This window comes from Oreochromis aureus, linkage group 11 (assembly GCF_013358895.1).
Source record: "Oreochromis aureus strain Israel breed Guangdong linkage group 11, ZZ_aureus, whole genome shotgun sequence".
Lineage (NCBI taxonomy): Eukaryota > Metazoa > Chordata > Actinopteri > Cichliformes > Cichlidae > Oreochromis > Oreochromis aureus.
In genome coordinates this window covers 38,067,376-38,091,739 of record NC_052952.1, presented here as the reverse complement: position 1 = coordinate 38,091,739, position 24,364 = coordinate 38,067,376, and the positions used below count along the sequence as shown (strand labels likewise).

At 45.3% G+C, this 24,364-nt stretch overlaps 1 long non-coding RNA gene across 1 annotated transcript; it reads left to right on the top strand.

The window, feature by feature from the left end:
- Positions 1 to 7,343: 7,343 nt before the first annotated feature.
- Positions 7,344 to 8,681, top strand: LOC120442542. Its single transcript, XR_005614760.1, has 3 exons — positions 7,344 to 7,453; positions 8,157 to 8,253; positions 8,641 to 8,681. It is a non-coding gene; the product is annotated as an uncharacterized LOC120442542 (long non-coding RNA).
- Positions 8,682 to 24,364: the final 15,683 nt, after the last annotated feature.

Here is a 24,364-nt window from a genome sequence, read left to right as displayed (position 1 = left end):
GCCAATCAGAGATTTGAGTTAAACACTGGACTAGGGTGGACAGCCTATCCAGCTGATGAGGCTTAAAGGACATATACAGCTGAATGTCAGCGGCATAGAAATGATAAGACCGGTCACTAAAAGACTGAATAATGCCAGCTAAAGGAAGCATATAAAAAGAAAATAACAATGGACCCAAAACTGAACCCTGTGGAACCCCGCAGGTCAGGGCAGCAGTGTTGGAGGAGAACCTATCAGTCCTAACAGAAAAGGTCCCGTCTGATAAGTAGGAAGAAAACCAGTCTAAGGCGGTGCCAGATATACCAGCCAGAACCTTCAGCCTGTTGAGTAGGATTTTGTGGTCGATGGTATCAAAGGCTGCGCTGAGATCTAGCAAAATGATCACGGAACAATTTCCTGCATCAGGTGCCATTAGTAGATCATTATGGACCCTTAAGAGAGCGGTCTCTGTAGAGTGCTGCTTTTGAAAGCCAGACTGAAAAGGGTCAAAAATCTGCAATCGGCATAGTAAGGACCTGAACTGGTTTTCTACAATTTTTTTCTAGTAATTTACTTATAAATGACAATCTTGAAATAGGACGATAACTACTAGGGGAGGTAGGATCTAGATTCTGTTTTTTTTAACAGAGGGGTTACCTCAGCATGTTTAAAATAGGACGGAGCACAGCCTTGCCTCAGTGAATTGTTGATGATGGATAGTAGTGTGGGACCAATGCTGGTGAGAGTCCCAGACAGGACAGAGGGAGGTAATATATCTAAGGAGCATGATGAGGATTTCATTTTACCTATTACTGCAATTAAGTCATTGAGTGTGATTGGAGAAAATGAAGTAAATGACCCGGGACAACAAATGGCATCTTCATAAGGGGAGGCACTTGAGGAGATTTTGGATCTCAAGTCCATCACCTTATTTACAAAGTAATTGAGGAAAGTGCTGAAGTCTTCATCAGAAAGTAACACAGCATGCTGAGTTGGAGGAGAAACAATACTGTTGATAGCATCAAATAGAATTCTTGGGTTATTTTTATGACGATTTATGAGATTAATGAAGTAAGAGGCTCTGGCCTCTTTGACTGACTCATTAAATAAGTGAAGAAGTTCTTTGAAGTGTTCCCGATGGACAACCAGCCCAGTGGACTTCCAGAGACGCTCTGCTTTTCGACAGGAGCGTCGAAGACCACGGGTTTGATTATTTAACCAGGGTGTGCAGCAACTAACAGTGCAATGACTAGTTTTGAAAGGAGCAACCTGATTAAGAATGGCAAGATAGTGTTCATTAAAAGAATTAATAAGGATGTCAACCTCATCAGAAGGAGGTTTAAAATTAAAAAGAGAAGAAAACTTTAAATTGACAGAGTCATCAATAAAGCGCCTGCGCCTAATAAAACTTTGGGGAAGAGACTCTGAATTGACAGATACATTAAAAAAGACTGACTTATGGTCGCTAAAAGCAACTTCATTTAAGTTCATGTGGTCAAGGGAAACACCACAGGTGAAGACCAAGTCCAGAGTATGCCCAGCTGTGTGAGTAGGACCTGATACATGCTGAACAAAATTGAAAGAGTCCATAATGCTCAGGAACTCCTTAGTGGTACTGTTTGATGAGTCCTCTGCATGAATGTTGAAGTCACCAACAATGATGACCTTGCCCAGTTTAATCGTGGAAGTTAAAAATTCTTGTAGGTCTGACAGAAAAGACGCAGCAGACCCAGGTGGACGATAAATTAAAATGCCGTATATGGGCTGTTCTCGTCCAATTTTTATCATAATCATCTCAAAAGAGTTGTAACAGCTCGAGGAGATCATCTGGCATGAAAATGTCTTTTTAAAAATTACCGCTGTTCCACTTCCTCGTCCAGATATCCGAGGTGCACAGAGAAAAGAACAGTCAGCGGGACAAAGCTCTAAAAGATGTGAGACTTCATTCTCACGCTGCCACGTCTCAAAGATAAACATAAAATCAAGCTTCTTCGTACAGAACAAGTCATTTAAGATATAAGACTTGTTGGCAATTGAGCGGGCATTAATTAACATCCATTTAACGCTGCGACCCACCGGGACAGGGGTAGAGTTTCCAGGAACAGAGTTCGTACTATGCTGTCAGGATCCTGGGTCTCCTGACCCAGCGTTTTTAGTTCCTTGTGATTTTTGTATTTTGTACTTGTGTGAGTTAATCTATGGTTTCTAGTTTTGATCCCTTGCCCTTCATGTTTCTCTGTGCCCCCTCTGTTCTGTGTAAGTCTGTGTTTCTTGGTTTGTGTCTTTGCATGTTTTGAGTTTTTTGTTTTCTGTCACTCGGTATTGTGAATTATGTTCTCGTGGTTGGTCTTTTGTTACTCCCTCGAGTCTAGTTTCTTGTGTTGCATGCTTAGTATTTCCCTCTGTGTATTTTGGTTAAGGTCTGTGTCTTATGTGAATGTGTTCTGCTTTGCTTCCTCGTCTCGTCAGTTCTGATTTCTCCCAGCTGTGCCCTCCTTCTGTGTCTCATTCCCCTCGTTACTTCCCAGTGTATTTAAACCCTGTGTTTCTCTGAGTCAGTGTCGCGTCGTCTCTCAAGCTGTGGGTTTCCTCGTGTGCCTCTCTGTAAATTGTAGTTCATATTTTTCCCAGTGTAGCTTAGTTTTGAATGACTTTACCCTGCCAGCAAATAAAGCTGAGTTCTTTGTGTTTAAACCTCGTGCCTGAGTAACTGCCACACAGTGCTTCCTGACATTTGCAGTAAGCTGCGCAGCAAAACGGGGTTCCTGCTGCGATGAGGCATTGCTTTCCATGCTTTCAGGTGAAAGCCTGGGTGGTAAACACAGTGGGTTGTGGGGATTAATCCAGCTCCAACAAGTCTCAGGCGGATCTTACCGCTAGCAGCCCAGGAATAAAGCCCCCGAAAATCTGCCTCTTTCCGAAGACGACGGAGCAGGACAAGAAAGCCGTCTCTCTTCCCCTGCTTCCTCCGACGAGGCCTCTGAAGCAAAAATGAGCTGACCGGCAAGAGTGGAGGTAAACTGGGTGCTGCGTCGCGCTCAAGCGGCGGTGGGAAAACACGTGTTGACAACTTTCAGAGTCAACACGTTTCGTTGACTCTGAAAGTTATCCATAGCAGATTTGATCGCCAGTAACGCATGGCGATCATAAATCCAAAGGGAGATGACACCGGACAAACTGTAGCAAGAACACTTCATAACATATAAAGTAAACAAACACATGGATGAAGGCAGCGGCACAGCCAAACACAGGCGCCATCTTGCCCTCCCCCTCCCTGTGACATTTTTGGCTTTCTGATAATCAGTAAGATTTGTGACATATTTGAAAGGATGACGACATTTGCAAATAAATATTCACGCCTTAAAACAAACAGAAAATCCAGACTGATACATAATGCGTCTTTTTTTTTACCTTTTCTACACATTAAGATCATACAATGGAACTGTTATAGTTTACACTGTCAGAATATTAGGCTGCTATACCTCTACCAACATCCCAGCCATCATCTTGCTCATCCTGATATCCGCTCACCATTTCTCTAAAGCTGAGTCCAAAACTAAGTTTGTCTGCACATATTTTTGAAAGTGTTCTTTTTGTCATGAATGGCTGGATTTGTTAATCTAAACTTTTGTCCCCCCCCCAAACTTGTGCTTGTGCCCATGTATTTTTTCATGATTCACTCTTCCAGGCCAGCTCTTATAAACTCAGACCTGGCCACCAGATGCTGACCTTAGAGCTCCCCTCCCATGTCTGAGTTCAGTTCTAAAATCTAAAGAGGAGCGGATCTGACAGACTTACGATGGTTCTAGATGAGAATACTCTTAGAAAGGTGTTTGAATTCACTGAGAAGGCTTGTCTAGCACAGGACACGAAGTCTAAGACCAGGCAACAAAGAAAGTTTGTCGTACTTGTTGTATGTCGGAAACCACAGCAAAATACGGAGATTGTCCTCAGCAGCCAGAAGAGAGGATGCCACACCGAGGATGTGGACAAGTGGGTGAAGAATTTGTCTGCCAGACAGCTCTCCCAAGCAGAGAAAACATCCTTGCTAAAGGGTTACTACCAAATCACTCATGTACCGGTCCGTGAGTCGTTTGGTATCGGGTCATGATAGTTGGCTTGGGTGTGAAATTTATGGTTTTCAGGGTTTTTATCAGTTTTTAGCATTATTTTCTTATCATGTTTATTGTTAACTCTGTTTCCTGGGTCTTTTCCTGTGTGGTATGAAAAATCTTCTTTTTTTGGTACCGTAACTGGTTTTATTTTGTTGTATTTATCTGCGACACCTTAAAGGCCAGTTCATGAAAATATAGTCGGACATAAACCGGTCCGTGGCGCAAAAGGTTGGGGACCGCTGTGCTAGTGGAACTGATCACAGCCACAGAAACAGCAATTCGAAATAACAACAACTCTGCAGATGAGGCAGCAATGCAAAGCCCGCAGCACCCAACATCAGCATGGAGGAGAGGAAGGCCCTCACATCACTTAGTAATGAAACAACATTATCATCCTTCCAGCAGACAAGGGTAGGTGCACAGTATTGCTAAACCAGAAAGACTATCATGAGAAAATTTTGTCACTGCTCAGTGACGAAAATACTTATGAGCCCCTGAAATGAGATCCAGGAAGTGGCTACAGGAGGAGGGTGATAGACTGTCTGAAGCAGTTAGAACAAAACAAGGCTATCGACTGGACCTCATACCACAGGCTGTACCCAGGGGAGTCTACACCAAGTCTGTATGGTTTACTGAAAATACATAAACAGGGTGCACCTTTAAGACCTATTGTCTGCATGATCAACTCTGTCACCTATAACATCTCCAAGTTTCTGGCTTCGACTCTCAACCCGCTGGTGGGCAGCTCTGAACACCTGAACATCCAGAACACTTTGGATTGTGTTGAGAAGGTGAGAGATGTCATTATGGAGGCAGATGAAACAATGGTCTCGTACGATGTTACATCCCTCTTCACTTGCATCCCAGTCACGGAAGCATTGGAGGTAGTTCGTAAGAGATTACAGGATGAGCCCAACCTCAGCAACAGGACCGCTCTCAGTATCAACCAAGTGTGTTTGAACTGTGTCTTCATTCCACCTATTTCACATCCAAGGGTCAGTACTACAGGCAGAAACATGGGTGTGCCATGGGCTCCCCAGTTTCAGCATCTTTAGTTTCATGCTTAGCTCTCCCTTTAGCTGAACAGACTGGTACAGCATCTACATCACAGTTAAATTGTTCCATTTGGGGCAACAACTGGTTCCTGGCCTGGCCATTCCATGCTTTTCTGGTGTAGGATCATGGCCTCAGCCTCAGAGGTACTTATTCTCATCACATCAGCTGCAAACCACCCTTCTGTAAGCTGGAGGTCAACACCTGATAAGGCCAAGAGAATTACACCATGTGCAAAGAGCAAAGAAGTGATCCTTGTTGATGGTGTGAAATCATTGCTTTCCTTTTCTTGTTTTTCCTGTTTAGGGAGATCCTGGTTTTCCTGGTTATCCTGGTTTGCCGGTGAGTCCATCCAGAGATCTGAACTGTTGAGATTACCCAACGTTACATCAATGACAAGAGAAACCAGAAGCATGCTTCAGTTCAAAGTGCATGAGTCAGGACTTGTTTTGATTTGTTATTTTTTTGGTGTTAAGGGTGAGGAAGGTGTGCAGGGACCAAAGGGGCACCCAGGACCAGAAGGTAAGCGAGGTCGAGGGGTGAGACTTGTCCTACTTAAACATTTTCTTTATTAAACTTAAACTTTTCACTGTAATTTATATGTAATTGATACAGGGGAACTCAGGTATGTCAGGAGAATCAGGTGTGAATGGAGATCCAGGACATCCAGGACACAAAGTGCGTTTAGAGATTATCTTTTAGAAACATAAACCTTTTCTCTGAGGAGACATCAGCTGGAAACAAATGATTTAACTAAAGTTAAAAGAAAGTCGGTGTATAAAAAGTTGGATCTGGTTGTCTGGAATAGTTTTACTCCCAGCTTCTTCACAAACGTGATCGAAGAAATATCCGTTCAGTGAAGTCATGGTGGCCCAGTCACCAGATCAGGGATCCACAACCAGCTGGACTTCAAAACCACGTCGTTGACATCTCATCTTCTGTGATTTTGACTCAGTTATAATCACAGAAGATGTGATGGCAGCTTCACTTTACACTTTATCTTTGTGGTCGGGCTCTCAGCACTTAATCTAGGGCCAATGTCACTGATTCTATTTCCACAAAATGATGTAGCTCTGACACCACAACATCAGACTGCTGGGGCCAGACCAGCAACCAGTGACACCACTGACTATATCTCTGGTTTTCCCACTATTCTAGGGTCCAAACGGTCCTCCTGGAAGCGGAGTGATGACTGTAAGTCTACATGAAATTTACTACAACTACCAAAGTGAGGAGATATTAAAATATTACATATATTCATATAAACCATTTTTCTAATATCATAGTGCCAGGTGATCAAGTACGTCAGAGACAACTGTGGTAAGATGTTGATGAACCTGAGATACAATGATCATGTTAGAAGTACTTTTTAATAACTTTAAACATGGAAATTAAGAAAAAGCCTTTATATCTGAAAACAAACTGCAGAGTATGAGCGCTGTGATAAGTGAATATGTTTCTCCTTCACACAGCTTGTTCACACGGTACGTATGTCTCCTCTTAGTGAGCCAGAACAAACATGGTGAGTACAGCACAAAGACTTTGTCTACAGATGCCGACTGAGTGAGATCAACGGGACTAGAGTGACATAATTGAACCTTTTTATCTGAAACACTGTTGATTTGGACGAATGTCTCCAACTGCTTGTAGGATTTTACTGAGTAACTATGAAAGTCAAGCAAACCGAAGTCATTTGTTTAACACTAACTAGGTAACTAGTCGTCTTTGAGTATCTGTTAATCGGCCTGAACGTGTCTCCTCCGTCTGAAACACCTCGGTCGTTTCACTTCAGCTTTTCCTCACGTTACCTCCTCCAGGTGAGTCACAGTGTCCGGTCTACCCCACTGAGCTGGTGTTCGGCTTGGACATGTCTGACGACGTGACTCGACGGCCTCGAGAGGCAGCGCCCGCCTCCTCCACCTGCTGGAGGACTTGAGCATCGCTGAGAGCAACTGTCCACAAGGCGCTCATGTGGCTGTGGTTGGATACAGCGCCACACCAAGTACCTGATCCGCTTCCAGGACCACCATTGCAAGAGTCCGCTGATAGAAGCTGTGAAGAACATCGCCCTAGAGAAGACGTCCCAACAACGCCAGCTGGGCGCCGCCATGCGCTTTGTGGGTCAGAACATCTTCAAACGAAAAGTAGCTGGCTTCATGGTGAGGAAGGTGGCCGTCTTTTTTCACCAATGGGCGCCCCAGGACATCGATGCCATTCTTGCTGCCATTATGGAGTACCGGGCTCTTAACATTGTCCCAGCAATCATCTCCCCGAGGAACGTTCCCGCGATTAATCAGGCGATGGAGGTGAGTTTGGCTTAACAGCAGCTGATAAACTCAAGTGTTTCATCTGAGATTTAGAAAGAGAAAGAAGCAGTGCAGCTGCAGCAAAGAAGCATCTTAAACCACGTTTTAGTGATAAAAGTGAAGAATGTCTGGCCTTCATTGGAGTTTTGACATGACCAGTGTGGAGTGGATCTGAGTGAGAAAGTGAGGGATGCTACACACACCTTGGCCAGGAACTTCTTAATCACAAGTTAGACCCGCCCTAAATCATATGTGGCCCTACCCTTTCTATAAATCTTTCATTAATGGTCATCGTCCACTTTTTAAACTCTTTGCTCTCGCTTGAGCCAGTATGTCTGGAACCTTCTCCTCAGCAGATGACGTGAGGGCCTTTCTCACAGCCTGTTTGGCCTGCAAACACATGAAGTCGTTCCAGCTCATTGTGCACTTAGTCTCCCTGTGTGGTTCCAGTTACATTTGCAGTGTGTAGCCAGAAGTTTGTGTACAACAGGAAGAAACAGCTGTGGTGCCTGAAAGCTTCTCTCATGGCTGTCAGTTATAAAGCACATACAAGACAGATGGACTTTAAAGGCTGAAGAGGGAAATTTCAATAAAAATATCATTTTCTTTAAGCTGCTTGTTGTCTTCCCTCAGCCGCTGAAGAAATTCTGTTTGTCATGAATGAGTTAAGCAGTCGGTAACGGTAGCTGCTGTTTCCTCACAGGCTGACGACACAGGAAACTCCATCTTCACGGTGCTGAGGAGGCCACAGGAGCCGGCTGCTGACCTGAGGAGGGTCAAGAACTGTGCCATCTGTTATGGTAACTACTGATGCTCATACCTGATCTACATCGTGACTCATTATACCACTTGTTTTTTTATCTTTTTGCAATTCTAATAACTCTAACCGAGTTAGTAGCTGGCAACAGTTAAGACAAACATTTTCCTGCTCTCTTAGCAACTTTTGTTAGCTGATTAATGCAGACTGAATCATTCATCTTTCTTAACAGACCAAAGTATTATAGGCCAATCAGTACCTTGTTCTGCTTGTGCATCATGGTGTTTGGATGGTGCTAACTTTCACATCTATAGTTTCATTGTTGTGTAACATGACTTATTTGTACTAAAGAGGTAAATGATACCTGCAGGTTAGGTTGTAACTCGGCAATGAATAAATGTTTTTTCAGTGGCTGCTGTTGTGTCTGCAGACCCCTGCAGGCGTGCACAGGAGTGCGCCTTCATCCAGGAACCAGTGGTGCCTCAGCAGGTGGATGTGGACCTGGTCATGGTGCTGGACAGCTCCCGGGAGATCCAGGCCGATGAATACACCGGTGCCCAGCAGCTGCTGAGCTCTGTGGTGGAGCAGCTGGCCGTGAGTCCACAGCCCCGCCGCCAGGCCCGAGTAGCTCTGGTCCAACAGAGCACCAAGGTGGAGTTCGGCCTGCAGACCTACCAGAACGGTGAAGACGTACATGATGCAGAACATGCAGCAGCAGGGCGGCTCTTTGGCACTGGGACAGATGCTGGACTACACCCTGAGGGAGGTGCTGCTGAAGGCCGGCCAGCCGCGTAGCAAGAGGGCCGTCCTGACTGTGGTGGGCACCAAGACGGCCTACAGGGACCAGGCCAAGCTGCGCTACATCTCCCAGAAGGCCAAGTGTGAGGGGGTGGCGCTGTTTGTGGTGGCGGTGGGTGATCGTTATAAACGCAGGGAGGTGGAGGAGCTGGCCAGCGTGCCGACACAGCAGCACCTGATCAGATTTAACAGGCTGAAGGCCGACGAGCAGGGCTACGCCCAACGCTTCATCCGAGTCTTCCTCTCCACCCTCAACAGTAAGAGCGCTCAGATCTCCTTATCGTCACTAACCAGACACATGCTGACGGGCTGTTTGGGTTTATTTCAGAGGACTCAACGCTTATCCTCCACCCCCATTTAAACTGACCTGCAGCCAGCTGTCAGAGCCAGACGACACTCTGGACACAAACAGGTAACACACACTTCCTACAGACTCACACTGAGCCTCAGAGGGAACAGCTTCCACTGACTCACACAGCTTTGTCATCGAAGGCCAGCTGGTCAGAAACAAGTCTGTAAAACTAGATGACCGGGTTCAACATGGAGTCAGTGATTCATTGAGCAGCATTTCAGCCAAATATCTGGTGTACAGATACATCGTCCTCTCATTAATCTGTCTTCAGTGGGAAGATACTGCTGGAATTGTTTGCCTCAGATAAGAGCAGACGTCCTGGAAGTATTCGTTTGTTGATTTAGGCTGACTGTTTTTTTAATAAATGTTCAGATTAGATTTGTGCCGGGCTCAGCACCAAGACACATCAGAGAAATAACTTTATTCATATTTATCTGTAATATTTTCTGAGATGCATCAAGAATATCAGAAAAATTCAGCTAATTCATTCACCACACTTGTGAAAGCAAAACTCCCGTTTATGAGGAAGAAACGTCAGGCAGAACCAGGCTCGGGAGAGGCGGCCATCTGGGGACGAGGGAGGAAGATGATAGGATATTATGATCAACAGCATTGAACGCAGCACTGAGGTCTAGCAGGACAAGCACAGAGATGAGTCCACTGTCAGAGGCCATAAGAAGATCATTTGTAACCTTCACTAAAGCTGTTTCTGTGCTGTGCTGAGCTCTGAAACCTGACTGAAACTCTTCAAATAAGCCATTCCTCTGCAGATGATCAGTTAGCTGTTTGACAACTACTCTTTCATGGATGTTTGATATGAAAGGAAGGTTGGAGATTGGCCTATAATTAGCTAAGACAGCTGGGTCTAGAGATGCTTTTTGAGTAAAGGTTTAACTACAGCCAGCTTGAAGGCCTGTGGTACATAGCCGATTATTAGAGATAGGTTGATCATATTTAAGATTGAAGCATTAATTAATGGCAGGACTTCTTTGAGCAGTTTTGTAGGAATGGGGTCTAAAAGACACGTTGATGGTTTGGAGGAATTAATTATTGAAGTTAACTCAGAAAGATCAATTGGAGAAAAAGAGTCTAACTTAACATTGATGGTACTAAAAGTAGCTGTAGATAATATTACATCTGTGGGATGATTATTGGTAATTTTTTCTCTAATGATAAAAATTTTATTTGTGAAGAAGTTCATGAAGTCATTACTAGTTAACGTTAAAGGGATGGTTGGCTCAGTAGAGCTCTGACTGTTTGTCAGCCTGGCTACAGTGCTGAAGAGAAACCTGGGGTTGTTCTTATTTTCTTCAATCAGTGACGAATAGTAAGATGTTCTGGCTTTATGGAGGGCTTTCTTATAAAGCAGCAAACTATTTCTCCAGGCTAAATGATGATCCTCTAAATTTGTGACACGCCATTTCCTCTCCAGCTTACGAGTTATCTGCTTTAGGCTACGTGTTTGAGAATTATACCACGGAGTCAGGTACTTCTGATTTGAGGCCTTAGTTTTCACAGGAGCTACAGTATCCAGAGTCGTACGTAGTGAGGAGGTAAAATTATTAACAAGATAATCGACCTCTGTTGGAGTAGCGTTCAGATAGCTGCTCTGCTCTGTGTTGGTACAGGGCATTGAAGATGATAACAGTGGGTGGATTATATTCAGGCTTCCAGAAACTGATGAATCAGGAAACATGGGCTTTTAAGACGAGACAAAACACAAGAAGCTTACTTCAGACAGTTGGTTCAGACCTTGACAGGCTGGCTTTCTCAGAAATTTGACACATCTGATTAGTCAGAGTGATGTGAAATAGATTTTTTTTATTTTCTATTTTTATTGCCCTGAGCTGCATTTTAAAAGCCTGTCATGGTTCTCAGTCTCTAAAGTGTAAGCAAACAATTATTAAAATCATTTAGTCTGTCTGCTTCAGTGGGAAGATGGACTTCTGACTATAAACTGAAGTTGGCTGTTAAAATGTATCATCCAGAAAAATACTGGTGATGACTCAGCGAGTTTCTTCTGCTCTGTGTCCAGTCAAAGTGAGGCAGAGCTGGAGTTTCAGGAGCAAACAACGAGCATCAACAGCACTGTGAACACAGGAGACGACTCACAGTCAGGTAGAACACACACACACACACACACACTCACGCACATACTCACACACACACTCACACGCACACACACACTCACACGCACACGCACACACACACACTCACGCACACACGCGCACACACACACACACACACAGTCAGTGCGTCATTATCCAAGATGAACTCGATGAGCCGTGTGTACTGTAGACTTAAGATAAGATGACCTTTATTAGTCCCACAGGTGGGAAATTTGTTTTGTTACAGTAAAGTGCAAAGTTATGTAGCAGAAATTATAAAAACACTGGAATGCAATAAAATACAATAAAATAAAATACCATATACAATAGAATAAAATAGAAATACTATATACAACTGAGTAGGAAAATAAAAAAATACAACTTCGTCAGAAGAAGAATTGCACATATAGCAGTCTTATTGCACATGTGTGGGTTTGTGTGTTTGATCAGCTGCAAAAGTCTTTGTTGTGGAGTCTGACAGCAGTGGGGAGGAAAGACCTGCGAAATCTCTCCGTCCCACACCGTGGGTGCCGCAGTCTCCCACTGAAGGAGCTGCTCAGTGCTGTCACAGTCTCCTGCATGGGGTGGGAGATGTTGTCCAACAGGGATGACAGCTTAGCCACCATTCTCCTGTCACTCACCACCTCCACTGGGTCCAGAGGGCATCCTAGAACAGAGCTGGCCCTGCGGATCAGCCTGTTCAGTCTCTTCCTGTCCCCAGCAGAGATGCTGCCGCCCAGCAGACCACACACGTAAAAGATGGCTGAGGCCACCATAGAGTCATAGAAGGTCTTCAGGAGTGGGCCCTCCACTCCAAACGACCTGAGTCTCCGCAGCAGGTACAGCCTGCTCTGCCCTTTCCTGTAGAGGGCGTCTGAATTATGAGTCCAGTCCAGTTTGCTGTTCAGATGAACACCAAGGTACCTGTAGCTGTCCACAGCCTCAATGTCCATACCTTGGATGTTCAGTGGCTGCAGTGCAGGATGCTTGTGCCTGTGGAAGTCTACCACCAGCTCCTTGGTTTCACTGGTCTTGATCTGGAGGAAGTTCTGCTGGTACCAGTCCACAAAGTCTTGAGTCAGTCCTCTGTACTCCTGGTAGTCCCCATCAGTGATGAGGCCGACTATTGCAGAGTCATCAGAGAACTTCTGCAGGAAGTCAAGTCAAGTTTATTTATAAAGCACATTTAAAAACAACCAAGGCTGACCAAAGTGCTGTACAATAAAATACAAATATAAAATACTATAAAACACAGGTACATAAAATACCTCACTGATAAAACAATAAATTAAAACAAGGTTAAACCTTGCTAAAAGCCAATGAAAAGAGGTGAGTTTTAAGAGCAGTTTTAAAAGTTCCTAGGCTTGTGGAGAATCTGATGTGAGGGGGTAAACTGTTCCACAGTCTGGGTGCAGCCACAGCAAAAGCCCCCCCCTCCCCCTCTCTCCCTCTCCCCCCTAAGCACTGGGTGGAGTTGTGGGAGAAGTCTGCAGTGTAGATGGTGAAGAGGAACGGAGCCAGAACCGTTCCCTGTGGGGCCCCTGTACTGCAGACGACCCTGTCCGACACACAGCCCTGAGTCCTCACATACTGTGGTCGGTTAGTGAGGTAGTCCAGAATCCAGGTAGTGAGGTGATGGTCCACTCCTGAGTTCTCCAGCTTGTCCTTCAGGACCGAGGGAAGAATAGTGTTGAAGGCACTGGAGAAATCAAAGAACATGATTCTCACAGTGCTCCCAGCGGTCTCCAGGTGAGCGAGGGAACGATGTAGGAGGTGAATGACGGCATCATCCGCTCCAATGCCAGGCTGGTAGGCAAACTGAAGTGGGTCCAGTGATGAGCTCACCAGGTGCCGAAGCTGAGCCAGGACCAGCCGCTCCAGGGTCTTCATCAGGTGGGATGTCAGAGCCACCGGCCTGTAGCTGTTGAGGTCCTTGGGGCGTGAAGTCTTTGGCACTGGAACAACACAGGAGGTTTTCCAGAGCTGTGGGACTCGTCCCAGCCTCAGGCTCAGGTCGAAGAGGTGCTCCATCACCCCACACCATTGGTCTGCGCAGGACCTGACGACCCTCGAGCTGATGCCATCTGGACCCGCTGCCTTCTTGGCTTTAATCCTCCTCAGTTCCCTCCTAACCTGGGTGGTTGAGAGAGACAGGCTGGAGCCTTGTGTTGAGTGTGTATTGGATGCTGTTGTTGGGGGTGGGAGGGGTGAGCAGGGTGAATAGAGGAGGTGTGAAGTGTCTGAGGTGTCAGAGGTGGAACAGCAGCAGTGGGGTGGGTGAGTCTGCAGCCGATGTTGGAGACTGCCTCATGGCTGAATCAAATCTGTTGAAGAAATGATTCAGTTCATTTGCCCACCTCACATCCCTCCCAGGCAGAGAGTTCTGATGTTTGTGGCCTGAGATGGTTCTGAGGCCTCTCCAGACTTCACCAACGTTATTTTGCTGAAGCTGGTTCTCCATCTTCTGCCTGTAGCTGTCCTTCCCATTCCTTATCAGTCCCCTCAGCTCTCTCTGCAAATTCAAATTCAAATTCAAATTTTTATTTGTCACATACATAGTCATACACAGTACGATATGCAGTGAAATGCTTACACAACTGCTCGTGACCTAAAGAAAAAACAGAAAAGGCTATGAATAAGATAGGAAATAAATATGAAAATTAAAAAGGGGTAAATTTAACTAGGAAGGAATAAAATAAAATATATATATGAATTTGTTGAAAATAAAATAACTGTACAACACAAATTAGAATGAAGGTTAAATTTAGCTGGGAAGGAATAAGATAAAATATATATGAATTGAAAATAAAATAACTGAAATAACTGTACAGCAAAATACACAATACAATACAAATTAGAATGAAGGGTAAATTTAACTGGGAAAGAATAAGATAACTATATATGAATTAAAGTTGAAAATAAAGTAGCTGTACAACAAAATACACAATACACAGTATAGTAATATATAAGAATGTATGAAGAAATATAAATATACTTACAATAACAGCAGCATTTTACAAGTATTAAATGGAGATGGAGAAATATAATGTCCATTGTTGTGCAAACCACATTGTAGATGTCTTGTGCAGTGCAAATATGCTTAAAGTGATTAAGTGTAAACAAAGTCCAGACTGTCCAGTGTGTGTGTGTAAGAATCATATGTGTGGGTCCGTTCTATGTGGTGGTGTGATGATTGAGAGACCGTATCGCCTGCGGGAAGAAGCTCCTCCTCAGTCTCTCTGTGTTGGTCTTCAGGGAGCGGAAACGCTTTCCTGACCTCAACAGAGAGAACAGTCCGTTGTTGGGATGGCTGAGGTCCTTCACGATCTTCCTGGCCTTGGCCCAGCACCGCCTGCTGTAGATTGAGTGCAGGTCAGGGAGCTCGGAGCGGATGGTGCGCTCAGCTGATCGCACAACCCTCTGTAGAGCTCGTCTGTCCTGCATGGTGCTGTTCCCGAACCAGGTTAAGATGTTTCCGTCAGGATGCTCTCTATGGTGCACGTGTAAAAGTTCCTGAGCACCTTGGAGGGCAGTCGGAAGTCTCTCAAGCGTCTGAGGTGGTAGAGACGCTGTCGGGCCTTTTTCACTATGGTGTTGATGTGACAGGACCATGACAGGTCCCGCGTGATGTGAACTCCGAGGTATTTGAAGCTGTCCACTCTCTCCACTGGGCACTCGTTGATGACGGGGTCTGGTAGTTCCTCTCCTGCTTAGTACTGAAGTCCACTATCAACTCCTTTGTTTTACTGACGCTTAGAAGGAGGTTGTTCCTCTGGCACCAGTTCTCCAGATTCCTAACCTCCTTCAAGTAGGCCGTCTCGTTGTTATCAGAGATAAGGCCCACCACGACGGTGTCGTCAGCAAACTTGATGATGGTGGTGGAGCTGGTAGTGGCCACACAGTCATATGTGTACAAAGAGTACAGCAGGGGCTCAGAACACACCCCTGGGGGCTCCAGTGCTGAGAGTGGTGGAGGCTGAGACATGTCCGCCCATCCTTACTGCCTGTGGTCTGCCAGTTAGGAAGTTGGAGATCCACTGACACATAGATGAGCTGAGTCCCAGGTGCTCCAGTTTGGTGGTGAGTGTGGGAGGGGATTATGGTATTAAATGCAGAGCTATAGTCGATGAAGAGCATTTTAACATAATTCCCCTTCTAGTGTCCAGGTGAGTGAGTGATGTGTGGAGGAGATGAGAGATGGCATCGTCTGTGGAACGATTTGGACGGTGGCGAACTGTAGTGGGTCCAGTGTGTCTGGTAGTGAAGAAATGATGAAGTCTCTGACCAGGCGTTCAAAGCACTTCATCACTACTGAGGTGAGGGCTACAGGGCGATAGTCATTGAGAGAAGCAGGGTGGGGTTTCTTCGGGACAGGAACAATGATGGACTCCTTGAAGCATGTGGGGATCACAGACTGAGATAAAGAGATGTTGAATATCTCAGTGAACACAGGTGCTAGCTGGTATGAGCAGTCCCTGAGGATACGACCTGGGATGCCGTCTGGTCCTGCTGCTTTCCTGGTGTTCACTCTCTTGAAGGCTCTCCTCACGTCATGCTCAGAGATGACGAGCACGCTTTCCGGTGTTGGCAGTATCTTCCTGTCTGCAGTCCGTTAGCGCCGCTAGCGCTAGCATCGTTGTAGTCCTTAGCTGCAGCCTCGAAGCGAGCATAGAAAGTGTTCAGCTCGTCTGCCAGAGTCCCGCTCGCGTTCGTCAAACCGGGTGTTGGTGCTTTATAGTCCGTTATTGTCCTTAATCCCGCCACAGGCTCCTAGAGTCACTCTGTTGGAGTTGTGACTCTAGTTTCCTCCCGTAGCGCTGCCGCCTCTTTCACCGCCTTCCGCACGTCATAAGAAGCGGCTTTGTACGGGTCCATGTCCCCGTCGCGAGTCCCGTGTTGTAGGCAGCGGTGCGGGGATCTCAGAGCGTCGCGGATGGTTTTATCCACCCACGGCTTCTGGTTGGGAAACGTTGTGATAGTCTTTGTCTCCACGGTATCATCCGCTAGTTTCCCGATGAATCCCACCACCGCTTCCGTAAACACGTTGACGCCATCATCGGAGCTGTTTCTGAACATGTCCCAGTCTGCGCTGTCGAGTGCGCCCTGTAACGCGACCACCGATTGGTCCGTCCAGCGCGACCTTCCTCTGAACCGAACTTCCTGTTTCAGCCTTTGTTTGTATTTTGGCATGAGGAAGATGGCGGCATGATCGGATTTGCCAAACGGAGGGCGAGATTGTGCCTTGTAGCCGCCTTGACCGTAGTGTAGCAGTGGTCCAGTGTCCTTTCACCTCTGGTGGGGCAGGTGATATGTTGGTGAAAGTTCGGCGCTGCGCATTTGAGGTTGGCACTATTGAAGTCCCCGTCACAATAAGCGCGGCGTCCCGGTGTTGTGTCTGATGCGGGTGAGAGCCTCATGCAGCTCGCATATAAGGCAGTGTCCGTGTCCGCTTGTGGTGGTATATAAACGGCACTTATAATGACCGATGTAAACTCTCGAGGTAGATAAAAGGGACGACACATGATGGACAGTAGTTCCAGATTTGGTGTGCAGGAGCGTGTGAGAGGAACAACGTTCGCACTGTTGCACCAATTGTTGTTCACCATTAAACACACGCCGCCTCCCTTGACTTCCCGAGTCCCGTGTCCTGTCCATGCGGTGAACCGAGAAGAACTCGGCCGGCTGGATGGCGTGGTCCGGCACCGCTGGGTTCAGCCATGTCTCGGTGAAGCAGAGGAGATTGCAGTCCCGAATGTCTCTCTGGAACTTTATCCTGGCCCTGAGGTCATCAAGCTTGTTCTCCAGTGACTGGACGTTGGCGAGCAGGATGCTAGGCAGAGGTGTGCGGTGTGCACGAGCTCTCAGCCTGTTCCTGACGCCGGCTCGCTTCCCTCGAGGCCGCCGCTTGCCGCGCCTTTTGTTCTCCCTCAAGATCTCACTCGCCAGCTCGGATCCGGAGTTAAAGGCTTGGTTGTGAGTACATTGTATACCAATAGAAACAAGAGTGTCACTGTCGTACCTAATGTACCCAATGGTGATGAATTTGACGATGTAAGAACGCTGAAAACTAACTTAAAAAACAAAAACGAACAAAAGGTGGTCGGAGCAGTCGTGACGGCAGCCGACCTCACCGGCGCCTTTTCAACTCCTCCTTGTCTCTGGATTTGAAGGCCCTCCTCTTCTGCTTGAGGACAGCTTTAATTTCTGGGGTAATCCAAGGTTTGTTGTTGGAGAAACACCGCACAGTCCTGGTAGGTACGGTGTTATCCACACAGAAATTGATATAGTCAGTAATGCATGTAGTAAGGCTGTCGATGTCCTCTCCGTGGTCGTCACAGATCACCTCCCACACAGTCGACTCAAAACAATCCTTAAGAGCCTCCTCGCTCTCCTCCGACCATCTCTGCACTGTGCGGGTGGCTGGTGGCTCCCTGCGCACTAAGGGCTCATACACAGGGACAAGGTGCACCAGGTTGTGATCAGATCTGCCCAGGGGAGGGAGAGGTGATGAACTGTATGCCTCTTCAGCATTGGCATACAGTAAGTCCAGTGTTTTATTGTCTCTGGTTGGGCAGGTCACATACTGGGTGAAGGTGGGCAGTGTGGAGTCCAGTGAGGCATGATTGAAGTCCCCTGATATTATGAGAAGGGCTCTCGGAGATTGTGTTTGCAGTCTGCTGACCACAGAGTGGAGAGAGTCACAGGCTGCATCCGCGTTGGCCGAGGGGGGGACATACGCTGTTATCGCGATAACATGCGAGAATTCCCGGGGCAGGTAGTACGGACGCATGCTAACGGCTAACAGCTCAATGTCTCTGCTGCAGAGTTGTTCTTTGACAGTGATGTGCCCGGGGTTACACCATCTGTCATTCACAAACACTGCCAGTCCCCCTCCTTTCCTCTTACTGCTGTCTCTCGTCCTGTCCGCTCGCAGCAGCTGGAATCCCGGTATCAGATCTCTGCAAAGAAAACCTAAAACTGTCCTTATGAAATAAATGAACATCATTCTTCGTCAAACCCTGGTAAAAAATAGGTATACAGCTTGTGTCACTGAAGAATGTAGTTTGATTGATGACCCTAGCCTTGACCTTTTGACCCCTCCCCTCCCCCACAGGAAGTGTGTAATTTGATCCCTAAGCGTGACGAATTGCATCCGCACCTTGTGTCAAAATTTGATTGATGACCCTAGCCTTGACCTTTTGACCCCTCCCCTCCCCCACAGGAAGTGTGTAATATGATCCATAATCGCGCCACCTGTTGTGAGAAAAAAATTAAAAAAGTTTTTAGAGGGAGGGGGTCTGCGGAGGGAGGAGAATAAAAACAGAGAGGAGGGCGCACTATGCACAGACGCAAGATGGATCCTTTCATTCTGCAGCCCTCTGTACTTGGACGGGGAAGAGATCTGGGGATCAGAGAGGGGGGGGTATGGTTCCTGGGGGTGAAGCATCAGATTTCTGTTGAGTCAGTGCTGTATAGAGAGACAGAGCAGCAGTTAGTTTTCCACAGACAGCAGTTTGAATTCTGTTTAAATATTATGACAATTTTCTCAGTATTTCTTTTTACAATAGCGGATGTATTTTACTTTCTTATATGACAGGCACAATAAAATAAAAAAACTTTAAGATTATCTGCCTAGCAACAAATTGCATTTTTATAGAGTGGGGTGGAGGCAGGCTACACCATCGCTTGTAATGAAAAGAAGAACTTTCTATCCGCTTGTAACCTACAGACCACCCACCTCGTATGTGTAAACCTTAGAGGAAAAAAAGCGCAGCGCACATATTCAGAAATCGGCCTTACTTAAACAATTAAAACACCAGGTATTTTGGTTTTGTGCAGCCACTCCTTCTCAGACAAAAGTAAAACGTTTTTCTTCATTTTTTTTGAGCTACTTTTACAATGGGTTTTCTCAATAGACAGAAACCCTAAAAGAAAACGGCCTTGTTTTACGCACATCAAGAAGGAGTCAGACGATCGCCGGTTCATCCCGGTCAATTACCTCCGAGAGATCGGGATGCTTCCTCCGTCTCGTACCATAAACGTATGAGAAAAAAAAAAAAAACCCAGAGAATTTATTATTTTGGTAAGAGTGAGTGAGAGAGAGAGAGCGAATCGAACAAACTTTTCTACAACACGATATACCACTCCGGGTCAGGAGGGGCGATATAGCACGGACCGGTCAGATGACTACGCCGGATGGAAGCATAACCGGAAGCGTGGCAGGGAGTTTCCCTTTGACCTTCATCCTGCTCCATGATCAGCCGTTAAAACTTTCCCCAATATTGTAACAACAAAGTTAGTTTTTTAAGATCAGACAGGTCCCAAAACATTCCTTACACACAGTCACTGAATTAGCATCTGTGGCACAAATAAGCTTCAGGGACTGACTTGTTTTTTAGAACCGACCTTTGACACTTGGATGTTGGCTTAATTTTTACACAAAGAGAAATTTGACCCTAATAATAAAAAACATGGTGAATACTTACCTCAACTTTGAAGGGTTTTTTCACAGCTATTTATTTAGAAAAAGATAAGATAAGATGGCCTTTATTAGTCCCACAGGTGGGAAATTTGTTTTGTTACAGCAAAAGTGCAAAGTTATGTAGCAGAAATTAGAAAACACTGGAATGCAATAAAATACAATAAAATAAAATAAAATACTATACTAGAAGAAAAAAGATAAGAAGGAAAGAAACTCAGAATGAGCAGAGCTGCTGTAACAGGCTGCCGCACACGGGGGGCGCCGGAAGTGATAAAAAGTAAACACGTTACAAGGACACAATGCACATTGCAGAGTACATGAATGGGAATTGCTCCTCTTTATACTTAGACGCCTCCCTAACAAATGCCGAGTCATCATCTCCATATCGTGTGTCCCACTTTTCAAGTTTCATTGAAGTGTGCACAAGATGTAAAACAATGTATTAGTTTTTTAAGTCCCCGGTCTAACAAGATGCCATTCATTTAGGAGACTAATCATTTTTTGATTTTAAATTGTGCTAACGCAGTAACATTAAAAATAAAACATATTAGAACTCTTTTTTTTTTTTGTTGGACACAAGAACAACTCGAGCATCTTTTTTTTCGGGAGCCGAACTAGGGCTTACAAGTTTGCCATGCCCCTGGGGACCAGTGCGAGGTTGTGTGGCGTGGAGGGTCCAGACACTCCCACAGCACAGACTTTGCTATTGTTAAGGTTCAAAAGTTGGAGAAAAGGAGTACGGAGGGCTCACCAGCAAATAACAACTCTGGTCCAGAAGATGTGATCAAAGCAAAGATTTATTGATTACACGCGTGGAGTCCGAAGCTGGGCAAAGTCAGCAATCGAACTGAACTTACAATAATTAGACAAAGGTTTTATATGGGTACAACAACAAAGCCCCCTCTTTTGCAAAAACAGACACAATACAACATACGTCAACCTAAACCACAAAATGTTCCTGCTAACTTTTAACATAGTTTTAAGAACATTACGTCTCATCTCCATCCCGGTGTCGCACCATGAGCGCCTCCTTATCTCCCAGAACATCAGGTATACTTCCTGTAAGCATCTGACAATATGCCGGCACAATTTGCAATTGCAGCAAAAACACATCTTCACTTCTTACCTACCAAAATAGATCTATTATGGTGTGTATGTGTGTGTGAGTGTGTGTGTGTATGTGGGTGCCTGCTGTGTAGGCTATGTATGTGTCATGACCTCGTCTGCACCCCAGCTCACCTCACACCTCTCGTCCTAGCCAGACATAAGGCCTGCGCACATACACAACTGAACTATGTGTGATTTCTAGGCTAAATGTCACACTCAAATGATGCTACTCCAACCATGAAGGAAACTTACTTAAACTGAACATAAATGAAACTTAAGACTTACTCAAAAGGATATAAGGTGTAAATAATAAAAACTTAAATCTTAACTCTAAAGGATATAAGTAATAAAAGATAAAAATCACTCCAGGCGTATGTCATGTAAGCAGGTGTGTTGCCATTCCTTTCAGAGCTCCTGTCCTCCTCACCGTGTATTGGCTGATGAAGCGAGATCGATCAACTGTAGACCAGACAACAAACGACGGAGGCCCAGAAAAGTGCAATCAAACGATGAGTTTATTGACAACGGAGAACAACCGTCAGCATATGGCTTATTTGCTCTGACAAAAATACACTGAGTTCTGGTTTTATAGCATAGAGGATCACACCCCCACATACACGTCAATACAGGTCAAAAATACATTATGTCCAGTCATTGTTTACAGACAAGGGTACATCTTGTACATCTCTAATAACTATGAACAGACATATAACTTCTCTTTTTGATAACACCTTCCTTTTAAGGTAATAACTTCAAGCTTCAGGGCCTCTAAGGGCTAATAATGGACCCTCGTCCTCAATCACTAAGTAGACTGAATTGGCGCAGGTCTCAAATAAGAAGCAGAAGACACTTGGGCCTTCGCTCAGGCCTGCTACTAGATTTATGTGTATTGTAAGCATACATGCAATTAACCTGCTATGTTCTCATCTTCCCTCAACATGTATCAGCTGTACACTCTCACCAGTGAAGCTTAAAACCCTCTTGGATAGAACATCAACTCTAAACAAGCACAGTTATGCATTGTGTATAAAATAAACTCAACCTGTGAATAAAATGAATGTGATGACAAACATATTCAATGCAATATGAACCCTGTAAACAATATTACTGATAAAATAATACTGTAGAACATGTTATTAATGCATTTATCATAAGGCAGGTTATATGGCAGCAATAAAAGAATCTCTAAATCCCAACATTCCCTCTTTTGACATTCCAACAAGGAATGTCACCACACTTCATGTTGTATCACTCCCTGGCCCACTCTATGGGTTCTAAGTTCATCTGGTAGATGCCCTCAACCCAGCCAGGGTTAGGAACCCTCGCTATTACTCTTCCTCCGACACAAGGAATGATACAACAACTAGCGATGACCAGTATTCCCAAAAGTACAGTCAAAGAAAACATCACTGACATAGCCACACCTTTCCATTGTCCAAACACAGATGTCATCCAGGACGCCAGCAGATTTTCGATACCTGAGTGTTCATGCATAGTTTTAGACAAAGTAACCCTAACCCTAGAGCTCGGGTTACTGAGCCATCTGGGGCAGTATTATTGGGGATAAAAGTGCAGCACATGTCTCCGAATATGGCGCACACGCCTCCCTTCTCATGTCAAGGGCCATTCGATTTCCCATCAGCAAACTCGGACCCAATTGTTCTGCGAACCCCATCATGGCATCCCTGGTTAGGTTAGAGAGTCTCAGCAGATTGCAATGAACATAGTTAATGCGATCAACATTCTTATTAGGTGTCACCCAAAGAAATATACTTTCAAATTCTACCACTATCAGATTTACCAGCTTGTACTCATCTGGAACTCTCCTGGGCACTCCAATAGAGTCTATCCAGGTTGGAGAGTTTAACCTAGGGTCATATGCATGTGTACCCTGGGTCCCTCTTTTGGCCAAAATATGTCTCTTACCTCTGGCGGCTAAGGTACGTGTGTTGTGTTGTGGAATAGCCTTTAATACATGTTGTTCTCTAGCATTTTGAGCCACCCAATCAAGCCAGAGGTTACTGTCCTTGAAACCGGTGGCACGCTTTATCAAATCCTTAAGCTTCAGTCTAAAGTAATCTGTTGTCAGAAGTACTCTCCCTTTTGGTTCCTGTTCCTTTTGAGCTACTGTTCCCGAAGTTACCATCTGATCAGTCAGAATGGTGATTAAGCTTTCTGCGAGCGGCTTAGACTTTGCATCAACTAAATTTGCCCTAAGCATATCATGGGGTGATTGCAGACCCGTACATCATACGCTCTCCAGCTACTACTAGCTCCTGTACACTTAATGACGTCACACAAATCAAACATGAATGAGCTGGTAGACCCTTTAACATAATTCAACCCTATGCCATTAATCATGCTGAGACACTCATCACCTTTACCTGACACCTCGCGCTTTTGTCGTTTTTACCGATCCCGTTTTGGCAAGTACAGTCTCAGGAAGTGCTGGGCTGGACTGGCCTCCGTGTTCAGACAAGTGGTCCGGAGTGCCCTGCAAAATATAGACAATAAACAACACAGCCATAGTTAATATCATTGCATACAATAAACATGTAGTTGTAAGGAACATTCTAATCAGTTTTCTCATTATGTGTCTCTGATTCGTGTGTTTGCATCATGTTATATAAACTTTATATCCTGGAATGAAACTCCCCTGCTTTTGTGGAGTCCTCAACTTGTCACCGCTCCTTTCTGCTGACGTGGCGACCTTCTGCGCTGCTCCTCTTCTTTCTTCGGCCTCCCAGGTAGACTACTGGTTGGCCCGTTGCACAGGTGAGAGGATTTATTTTGCCTCTGCTCGTTACCACCTGTGTTAGTTGAAGACGAGTTTTCCTCTGGCAAGCTCTCATGTGCTGGCGCACACTGCGACCAATGATACCAGGTATCGCCTTTCCCTTTCAGTTGAACTGCTGTAGTTGTTCTGGCAACGACCTCATAAGGACCCGTCCAGCGTGGCTCCTTCCACTGCTGGAGTTCCTCGTGGGCTCAAATTCAGTTCCTTGCTTGCAGACTATAGCATAGCCTGCTTTCGATCCTTCTTCATCACGATGACAGCAGCCATCTATGAACCAATCCTCAGCTCCAGGGATAGGTTCTGCTTGTAAATCTTCCCTAACTTTCCCTTCAACTTCTGCTTTCTTAGTACAATCATGAGGTTCTCCTGATTGATTCCTTCATGTGTAAATGTCAGATTCGGAGCATCTAAAACTTTACTCAGTCTCTGTTGTGCTAATGATGTCATCGTGAACGCCTGCGAGTTCACATATGCCACCACACTATGTGTAGTCAGAACTTTTTGGTGGGT